Raw genomic sequence first — 12,039 nt, 5'->3', positions numbered from 1 at the left:
TCTATGCATGTGGGATATCATAGATCATTTACTTATGCCCCAATGAGTGTTATATATGGTGGGGAAACATCTAACGGGAATGCGAGGCTATCATGACCAGCTATAACAATTCAATAGGACCTTGATAAAAATCCCCTAGTTGAGGTGGTTTGGGGGTGTCATTATCGATGTATGGTCCCTACACTATTCGATGGGGTGGTCTCATTTCATTACTCGTAGGCTATTCTATATTCTTGATAATGATGAGGAGATTGGTACCGTATGTTGAGATGATGGAGACTGTTAGAGATGATGGGATATCTTGAAGACTCCTCAAGATTGTTTTAGTTTTGATGATGTATTATATAGATGTTGTTTAAGCCTATGCAAAAGAATATTGTATTGATTGTAATGGATATAGACTTGTGTGTGTGTGTTTATTTAAGTTTGATGATGATGATGAATGCTTAATTCAAGAACTAATCAAGTTTTTTAAGAAATCAAGAATTTGATTTTTTAGTATTTCCATGTGTAAACATAAAGTAATAGATTATCATGAAAAGATAATTTACTACAAATGTTTAAACATAGAAATATGACTTGATTCAAACAAGAGTTTTCAAGGTGAGATTGTTAATCAATTACCATTTAGGGTAATAGATTACCAGATCTGTTACTGGAAAAGGATATTCAAATGTCTTCTGTGTTAATAGATTACCAACCCTGTTACTAAAAAATGATTTTCAAGTGTTTTCTAAGGTAACAAATTACCAAAGTTGGTAATAAATTAAAACAGACTCTTTTGCTTGAAACAAGGCTAAAGAATCAAAGTTTTCATCAGCATAATCGATTACCACTTGAGATAATCGATTACCACAGAATGAAACTCAATTCTAGGTCTTACAAAGCTCGGGATAATCAATTACCATATCTCGTAATCGATTACCCTGGTAGTTTTATGTTCCTAGTTCAATTTTAAAAAGCTAGTAACAGATTACCATATTAGGTAATAGATTACCTCGATTATTACTCTATATAACTAAATCATGTCGGGTACTTTAAATAACTGTCTTTTATGAAATTAAAAGAGAAGAATTAGAAAATATTTTGAAAAAAAAAAAACATTAGAGAAAAAGATTACTTTCAAAAACAAGAATCAATGTTGATCAAAGAATTTTTTTGAAAAATCAAGAAGTGTAAAGATTGAACATGAGTTCTTGAAAGAATAAATTCAAGAAGTATTTTCAAGTGTGAAAGATCAATATCTACATAAAATTAGGTGATATCTTTATGATCTTTAAACCTGTATTTTTTTTTTGAATGATGTATCTCTTGAAATAGGGTGTCTCAATAAGAGATCTAGAAATCTTGAGTGGGATTTCTCAAGTAATTTCTGTGGGGTACAAAAATTATGTGTGTTTTCAATCTTGTGGTGTCAAGATTGATGTTTTTTTGAATTCTTGTAATATTGTGTGCAAGGTGTTTGTAAAAAAATATTATAATGAATGATCTTTGATTTAGTGGGGTGCTAAATTAGAGAAAACTGGATGTAGGCCAAGTAGATGGTTGAACTAGTATAAATTTCTATGTTCTTAATCTTCTTACCCTTATCTCTTTAAGAATCTTGATCATTTTTTAATTAAAGAATTCAAAGATTTGTGAGATATGGTATTTCAATTGATGGTTATGCTCTAAATATTATTCTTGTAATTGAAACTAATTAAGAAATTGGTAATATAAAATCAATCGTGATTACAAATGATTGTTTCACTGTATTAACTTTGATATTCTGATACATTGGTAATGAACCTTGTAATCTACTGTTATTTTTTAAGTTAAAATTGAGTAAAGGTTGAGTTTTAGATATCTTGGTAGGTTTTAATCAATATTTTCGAAATTAGAGTCATCTTAAGATAGAATCTATTCAACCCCACTTCTAGATTCTAGTTAACTGGGACCAACACCATATACATATAGAGTTAAGAGCATGCATTACATGAGTCTAAAATATGTGTTGTATAATGAATGATGAATGGAAATATATTATTTTTGTGATGTTGAGAATGACTAAAGTCATGAAGTTGATGATGTGTTTTTCTACTTTTATGCCTTGTATATGTTGTTTATGGATGAGATGCCTTCTCATTCCATCTATTTGTATGTTTGTGTTTGCAAGGATAGAACAAGTACAAGAAGATATGTTTGAAGAGAGAATCATAAAGAGGGATTTTACTCTTATCACTACAAGATAATCACAAATTTCTGAAGGACATAATACGTCGGTAAAATAGAATATCTGTCAGAAATTCTCTATTTCTGATGAATTTCTGGCAGATGAAAATCCGTCGAGAAAAGGGGCGTCGAAAAAAAAATTCGTAGAAAATAATTTAATCTGTCAGAAATTTTTGACAGATATATCTGTCGGTAATTATCCTCATATTTGAAAATCTTTATATGATTCCGATGGATAAATCTGTTGAAAATTTTTTGTTTAATTTTAATAAATTTATTAATGTAACAATCCTCATATTTGGTCTCTCAAGGATTTTATTTCACGACACTTCACTTTTCAATGTGTTTTGTCTTTACTTGCAAAATTTCTAGAAAACTTCCTAGAAGGTCACCCATCCCTATATTACTCAAAGTCAAGCATACTTAACTATGAAGTTCTGATGATATAAGCTATCGAAAAGCAGATGCATATTGTCAGTATAAGTAGTATAAATTAATTAAGTCATCCTCAACTATACAATCTCATACTTATACTATCTTTGGATTTCTCTCATTTCGGTGTGTCTGAACCTCTATAAAAATAAAATAATATATATAATAATTATATTACCATTAATTATATTATATTTAATTCATATTTATTTATATATATACTTACTTTTATAATTAAAAATCTATTTATTTCTATTTAAAAATATTATGATACAATTTAAATTATTCTTTATAAACTTAAAAGTTTAAATAATAAGTTATAATATTTTTAAATGAGAAGGGTTATAATAACACCTGTGTAACTTTTACTAAGTATTACACTGCTCAATAACATTATATTAAATGTGAATTTTTTAAATCTAACTGTTAGATTGAAAGTTCATATCACTTTATATGTTTATATCAAATTTTGTTAAAATGAAACAACAACTTGAATGTAATCAAAGTGTTCATATTTTAGTATTTTTTGAAATGTATATATTATGTCAATTTTGTTTTACAAGAATGTAGTTTCAAATCATCTTGAATTAATATAAAATTTTGTATATATGATCTAAGAGTAAAAAACTTTCAATCTAACGATTGAATTTATAAAATTTACATTTAATATAAAGTTATTGAGTAGTATAATACTTAGTAAAAGTTACACCGGTGTTATTGTAACTCTTCTCTTTTAAAATATTATTTTTCTAAATTAAATTTTATTATTTTAAATAAATTATTAATTAACTTAATATATTTATTCATCTTAAATCTAAATAGGGATGGCAATGTGATGAGGTTTTTGCAAACACTCCAATTGGCAAGCGGACCAAGTTTCGAAGTAGTATTTAAGTATCGTCCTCAGAGATTTGAGAGTTTAGCAATTGTTATACTAATTATTTAATAAAGAGACTTTGATATGATTGGAAGTGAGCTAATGTGAAATAAATTAAAACAGTAGTGTAAAAGTTATAAGAAAAATTATATAAAACAAGGATTGGACCTAGGAACACTTGCTAACTCTTAAATTTCCTTAAAATAAATATGATTTCATCTTCATGACTTCCACGTTCATTTAGTAATTCAACAAGATCTCTCAAAATTGAATCCTAAAGTAATTAATCTCAAAACATGATTCCTCTATGTTTTGAGACTAACACCTTGCATTAAGAACAATGACTTGAACAAAGGTGACTAACCATATCAAGTCTATCCCTAGAACAAGAAATGATTAGGTGCAAGATTCAGTTTGGGTTCTTAGAAACGTTTTCCAACAGGATTCAAAAACCAAATATTCATATAACGAGTGATCAAGCCGGTATAAGCATTAAAAGTAGAATCAAGCACAAGTAATAAGAATGAAATGCATATATAGATTTAAGAAATAGAAGAGTTAGTAGTTACACCAGGACCAATCCTCAAAAGATTTAGCCACACATGGCCATTACAAGATCAGAGGAGTAGAAGAAGAAATCACAAATTAAAAGATGAAGAGAAGGGGTTGATCTTCGTTCCCAAATGATCCAACTTCCCAATCTTCACTCTTACCCTGTTTTCTCCTCTTCGTGCTCCCAATCCTATTTTTTTCTTTGTGTTTCATGATCCCATTTTTTTCTCCTTCTTTCCCTTTTATATGAGCTTCGAAACAGGGGCTAAAATGAGATTTTTTCTCCCACGGCTGCAGCTGTAGATCCACAACTGTGGCTGTGGAGAGTTCTTCATGGTGAAGTAAGCTTCATCGCTTCAGCTATGGATCCACAGCCATAGCTGTGGAGACTCCTTCGTGGTTAAGCAACTCCCAACGTTGTAGCTATGAAACCACAGCTATGGTTAAGTTTCTGTAACTTTTCTTGATCTCCCATGCCTTAGCGCTTTAGCCGTGAACCTGCAGCTTTAGCTCAAAGTCTCTGGACCCAAAAATGTGGATTCCAGATTTCCACAGCTATAGCTGCAGAACCACATCTATAGCTGCAACTTTCTGACCTCCTAATTCCTTCTCAGATTTCCACAGCTCGAGCTCCAGATCCACAACTATGGCTGTAGATCTCTGCCTACTCAAATTTTCTGCACAAATGGAGGAAATTCATTAAGATTTTGCTACTACTCTTCTACCCTTTTAGTATAACTTGATTCTTCCAATTTAGGGGGTAAAATAACATATATAAATATCTACAATTACCAAAAAGTGTACCAAAAGTTGAGTGTAAATGAAGAATAAAAGACACTCAACACAATGGGGCCCCATGGGGGTAATAGTAAACCCGCCCCCACCCTGCTGGATGAAAATTGGCCCCATACCCACCCCATATCCGCTCGGGTATCAATTAAGCGGGTCCCCATGAATTTCTTGAATACCCACGGATATCCATGGATATTTATAAATTTTTTAAGAAATTAAAAAAATTATATTACAAATAATTTTAAGTTTATATTTAATGTCATTGAAATATTAAAAGTAAAAATTCAATGTTAATTTTGAACTTGTATTTAACGTTAATTTTGTTGAAATAATAATAATAATGCAAGATAATCAATTACTTAAAATACATCAATCTCACAAGTAAGTTAAAGTCTCATCACAAAGCTACAATAATTCAATCTCATAAGTCAAAACGAAAGTAAACAACTTAAAATACATAAATCTTATTGGTCCAATCAAAGCTAGAAAATTAATTAAATTACATCCAACATAATTCTATAACATGCTTAACACATGTTTCTAACTTCATCAACCTCACTTTTGTAAGAAAATAAGATGAGAGAGTGTAGTTATAGGGTTATGTGGTACAAGGATAATTAAGATATTTAAAAAATATTATTAAACGGGTACCCGCGGGTGTGGATATCATAATACCCGCTCCCGCCCCATTTATAAATGGGTAAAAAATTATCCGTCCCCATTATCCGCGGGTACCCAATTAGCCTATCCATTTATTATTCGTAGTGGATTTTACCCGCAGATACTCGCGGGTGTCGGTATTTTTGTCATCCCTAGTTATAAACTTAAAAGTTTAAATAATAATTTATAATATTTTTAAATGAGAAGGGTTATAATAACATCGGTGTAACTTTTACTAAGTATTACACTACTCAATAACATTATATTAAATGTGAATTTTGTAAATCTAACTGTTAGATTGAAAATTCATATCACTTTATATGTTTATATCAAATTTTGTTAAAATTGAACAATAACTTGAAGGTAATCAAAGTGTTCATATTTTAGTATATTTTGAAATGTATATATTACGTCAATTTTGTTTTACAAGAATGAAGTATCAAATCATCTTGAATTAATATAAAATTTTGTATATATGATCTAAGAGTAAAAAAATTTCAATCTAACGATTGAATTTATAAAATTCACATTTAATATAAAGTTATTAAGCGGTGTAATACTTAGTAAAAGTTATACCGGTGTTATTGTAACCCTTCTCTTTTAAAATATTATTTTTATAAATTAAATTTTAACATTTTAAATAAATTATTAATTAACTTAATATATTTATTCATCTTAAATCTAAGATATAAAATTCAAAAAATGTATTTATCCTTGTTTTATTTTCTAATTATCAACCATTAATAAAATACTAATTTAAAATCTTATCTAATTATATCATAATATTTTCATATCAAATTTAAAACTAGATATTAGTTATACAAAAATATCAAGATCATATAGTAAATTGTGTAACACCCCAGTTTTCAATAAAGTTATTATTATTATTATAATAATTATTATTATTATTATATGGTATTTGGTCATAATTATTTTAATAATTATAGAATAATATTATTTTGTACGTTTTAAATAATTATTGTTTTGGATAATTATTTTGTACGTATTAAATAAGTATTTTTTATTAGCATATTTAAATAAATATTTATATGTTTTAAGAGAAGGTTGATTTTATATGATATTTTGTTATTGAAATTATATTATTATACTTTGGGTCAGAAATATATTATTATTATAGAGGAAAAATATTTTATAATATACATGTATTTATTTTATTTAATTATTTTGAGGAGAGAGAGAAGTGGGTTAGAAGAGAAGGAAAATGGGTTGGGTTGACCCAGCCCAATAGATTAATTTTAAGAAAGGAATCAGGTAGTGTTAACCCTATCTGCCTCATCTGCATTCTGAGGGGTTAGAAAAAAAAAGAGAGGAGAAACAAAGAGCTCTAAGGAAGAGTACTTAGGAACGATCTTAGATCACACCAAGACCATCCGTCTTCTGCTCATCCAGGTAAGGGGGGAGTGAGAAACCTCGCTCTGGGTGTGAGATTGTATGTTGGGTAGTGGGATTGGCCCCTAATCCTGTGTTTGTTGTATTTTTGTATGCTCATGTATGAGCGATTTCTCCCAATTATATCTGTTTTGCTTATTATTTTTATTATATGCAATTAATTATATGATTTGAGATCTCTATGGGTTCCTATGGAACACCCTATGAGAAATAGGCAAAATATAAATATTTTCTGTTTTGATTTCTGATTGCTCTATTATATTCCTTGTTGAATGTGATGTGTAAGTATGTGATTAATTTTGAGAATAAATATGTTTTCATATGATTTAGAGTGCTCTTTGGGTTCCTATGGGAAACCCTATGAGAAATAGGCAAAATATAAATATTTTCTGTTTTGATTTCTGATTGCTCTATTATATTTCTTGTTTGATGAGATGTAAAAATATGTATTTAATTTTATAAATAAATGAGTTTTGATATAAATTAAAGTACTCTGTGGAGGCCTTGTGAATATGATGAGATAATGTGAAATGTGATTGAAACATGAGATATGAAATGTGATAATGAAATGTGATGATGTGAAATGACCATGGGAAATGATAATGTGATATGAGAATGCATAGAGTCATGATTGACATGCATCATTTGCATAAGTGTTTTAAAGGTACGATATGGAATACACCGCCAGAGAAGGCCCCCTAGTGTAAAAGCTTTGGGGATTAGTCCTTGGGGATAGCTCGGTTTGGAAGTTCCAGTCTCGCCCATTGTGTGCATGGGATGTATCTTGCGCGGCTTAGCTATCCCGACGAGACTCTGGTAGTATATCCTTCTAGTGAGAGTGTGCAGAGGGTGTGACCCGGCATGTACTCCTAGACTACTCTTCGTGTATTACTAGCGGCAATATGCCATGTGATGTTTTACTGGCACCACATGCATGATAATATGTAGTCCGTGTCCATGCATATGCATTCTTAATGTTATATGATAAAGTGATGGTTTATGTCTTGGATGAGTGTGATGTTATTATTAATTTATCTATGTTATACTTGTTTTTGTTTGTGTTTGGCTATTTGGAATATATTTCTACACTGTGAGTCAGAGTGAGATGTTTCTCACTCCCTTTTCTCTTGTGTTGTTTTCTCTAACTGTCATACAGGTTATTATCAGCATGAGGCTGAGGATGTTGGTGATGAAGCTTAGGCTTCTATGTTGGGATTTGCTCTGATAGGACATGTGACATCGGGGCTTAAATAGGATTAGATTGGAATGTTATTTTTATTAAATCATTTTGAAAAAAAACTCAGTTTCATTTCCTTGTAATTTCTCTACATGTTATTTGGATTAAGTTTATGAATGTGAACTCTTTACCCTTATGTTGTTGGAGATTTGATCGTCTTATGTTGAAGAATTGTATTTTATTTTATTTATTTTATACAATTACTATATATGTATGTTGGGGTAGAGGGTGTCACATTAAGTGGTATCAGAGCTTGGTTGATCCAATCGACCGTGTGTGTTATGTGCTTATGAAGTGGAAAGCTTGAATATGAAGTTGAGGTGTGAGTTTGGAAGGGTTGAGGTATTTTTGTGGGCTTAGATATATTGATATACTATTGTTGTTTGGTGTAGAGGATATTTTCGCTGCAGTCTTTTTGTTCCAGTATGAGTACCATATTGACAGATTTAGATTTTATGGTCTTCACAAAAGTTGTAGCCTTGGATGTTATCTTTCCAATGAAACTGGAATCGGGTAAAACGGAGGTCTAGAACTCTAGTTATAGCTACTTTGGTGATCAAAGGTCTAGCTGTAAGCGCTGAGTATATCTGCTGCGGTTTTTGAGATTTTTAGCTAAGAAGATGATCTTTTTAGAATCTTATGTCTTCATAGGAGTTGTAGCTTATTCTCTTATCTTTCGTTTGAGATAGGTTTGAGATCATTTGGATGAGTAGAACTCTCTGTGTGTTATTTTCTTTGATAGTTGTTGAAAGGAGAAGTAGGCTGTAATAATGTTTTTGGGTTAGTAGGCAATGCAAGGATAAGAATTGATTTTGTTAAGATGTTTTGAGGTGTTTTCATGTGGATTGAGAGGTTGTTTAAGATTGTATGATGCTATGTGGTAAGGGTTGTTCATGTACATGCTTATGAATGGTATATTTGAAGGTTTAAAGTAGGTATTCTAATATGATTTAATATGCATGTATGTTGATATGTGGATAGATGATCTTAGGGATCATTTGGTGAATGTCGTGTGGTTAGTGAGATTGATCTTAGGGTGTGATATGATCATATTGTAGTTGAGGGTGGAGATATATTCAAGACGGTTGTATGTTAAGTTATCTAAGTATTACTATTTTATTTTATCTTATTTTATTTTATTTTATTATTATTTTTTTATTGTATGAAATAAGTTTTCTAGTTCCTGTAAATTCCAGTTGAGGTAAACATGGATCTGTCTCAGGTAGAAGTTGTGTTTAAGTGGAGAGATATCTAAGCCAGTTAGTGAAGATAAGAGTTTTATGAGGTTAGCTTATTATTATTGGAGATTTATTGAAGGAATTTCTAAGATAGCATTGCCCTTAACTACATTCACTAGGAGGAGTATTCTCTTTATGTGGGATAGTAAGTATGATAGTAGTTCCAACTCTTAAGGCAAGATTGACTAGTGTTAATATTATTGGATTTTAGTAAGCCTTTTGTGGTATATAGTAGTACTTATAAGATGAATTTGGATGCATTGTTGATGCAAGAAGGAAAGGTAGTAGCTTATGTTTCTAGGCAATTGAAAATTCATGAGAGGAACTACCTTATCTATGAGTTAGTGGTTATGATATTACATTAAGATTTGGAGACACTACCTATATGATTCTAAGCTTGAGGTATTTAGTGATTGTTAGAGTCTTAAATATCTTTTGACCAAAAGAGATAGTTGGAATTTCTTAAGGACTAGGATTTTAATCTTAGTTGCTATCTAGGTAAAGGCAATGTGGTGATAGATGTCTTGAGTAGGATGATCTTTCATCTATCATTTTGATGATTTAAAGGTTAAATTTGATTGAAGAGTTTAGAGATTTAAGCTTGATTTGTGAGCTTACCCTTAGAAGCATTGAATCGAGTATGTCGAAGGTGACTAGTGAATTAATGGATGAGATTAGAGGAGCCTAAGAGTTAGATCTTTTCTTAGTGAACCAAGTGGAGAGGATTGGTAAGGGTATAGATAGCCCTTTTCGAGTGGAAGTTGATGGTGTTTTGTGGTTTCAGGATAGAATCTATGTGTCTAATAATCCCGAATTAAGGAAGATGATCTTAGAAAAAGGCAATAAGAGTACTCTTAGTATTCACTTAGGAGCTATTAGATGGATTAGGACCTTAAGAGGATGTATGAGAGTGACGTAGCGGAAGCGTGGTGGTCTAAGGTAAAGAGAGGAGTAGAGGAAGTTGTGGACTCGTGTGTAGTATTCCAAAAGCCTAAGGTGGAACATTAGAAAGTCTAATGCAGGAGACATATCCATTTTTATTTACTTCAGGTAATTTCGAGGACGAAATTTTTAAAAGGAGGGCAGAATTGTAACACCCCAGTTTTCAATAAAGTTATTATTATTATTATAATAATAATAATTATTATTATATGGTATTTGGTCATAATTATTTTAATAATTATAGAATAATATTATTTTGTACGTTTTAAATAATTATTGTTTTGGATAATTATTTTGTACGTATTAAATAAGTATTTTTTATTAGCATATTTAAATAAATATTTATATGTTTTAAGAGAAGGTTGATTTTATATGATATTTTGTTATTGAAATTATATTATTATATTTTGGGTCAGAAATATATTATTATTATAGAGGAAAAATATTTTATAATATACATGTATTTATTTTATTTAATTATTTTGAGGAGAGAGAGAAGTGGGTTAGAAGAGAAGGAAAATGGGTTGGGTTGACCCAGCCCAATAGATTAATTTTAAGAAAGGAATCAGGTAGTGTTAACCCTATCTGCCTCATCTGCATTCTGAGGGGTTAGAAAAAAAAAAAAGAGGAGAAACAAAGAGCTCTAAGGAAGAGTACTTAGGAACGATCTTAGATCACACCAAGACCATCCGTCTTCTGCTAATCCAGGTAAGGGGGGAGTGAGAAACCTCGCTCTGGGTGTGAGATTGTATGCTGGGTAGTGAGATTGACCCCCAATCCTGTGTTTGTTGTATTTTTGTATGCTCATGTATGAGGGATTTCTCCCAATTATATCTGTTTTGCTTATTATTTTTCTTATATGCAATTAATTATATGATTTGAGATCTCTATGGGTTCTTATGGGACACCCTATGAGAAATAGGTAAAATATAAATATTTTCTGTTTTGATTTCTGATTGCTCTATTATATTCCTTGTTGAATGTGATGTGTAAGTATGTGATTAATTTTGAGAATAAATATGTTTTGATATGATTTAGAGTGCTCTATGGGTTCCTATGGGAAACCCTATGAGAAATAGACAAAATATAAATATTTTCTGTTTAGATTTCTGATTGCTCTATTATATTTCTTGTTTGATGAGATGTAAAAATATGTATTTAATTTTATAAATAAATGAGTTTTGATATAAATTAAAGTACTCTGTGGAGACCTTGTGAATATGATGAGATAATGTGAAATGTGATTGAAACATGAGATATGAAATGTGATAATGAAATGTGATGATGTGAAATGACCATGGGAAATGATAATGTGATATGAGAATGCATAGAGTCATGATTGACATGCATCATTTGCATAAGTGTTTTAAAGGTACGATATGGAATACATCGCCAGAGAAGGCCCCCTAGTGTAAAAGCTTTGGGGATTAGTCCTTGGGGATAGCTCGGTTTGGAAGTCCCAGTCTCGCCCATTGTGTGCATGGGATGTATCTTGCGCGGCTTAGCTACCCCGACGAGACTCTGGTAGTATATCCTTCTAGTGAGAGTGCGTAGAGGGTGTGACCCGGCATGTACTCCTAGACTACTCTTCGGTATTGCTAGCGGCAATATGCCATGTGATGTTTTACTGGCGCCACATGCATGATAATATGTAGTCCGTGTCCATGCATATGCATTCTTAATGTTAT

The sequence above is a fragment of the Cajanus cajan genome, chromosome 4 (assembly GCF_000230855.2).
Source record: "Cajanus cajan strain Asha chromosome 4, NIPB_CcT2T_4, whole genome shotgun sequence".
Lineage (NCBI taxonomy): Eukaryota > Viridiplantae > Streptophyta > Magnoliopsida > Fabales > Fabaceae > Cajanus > Cajanus cajan.
Note: the sequence above shows the minus strand (reverse complement) of the source record.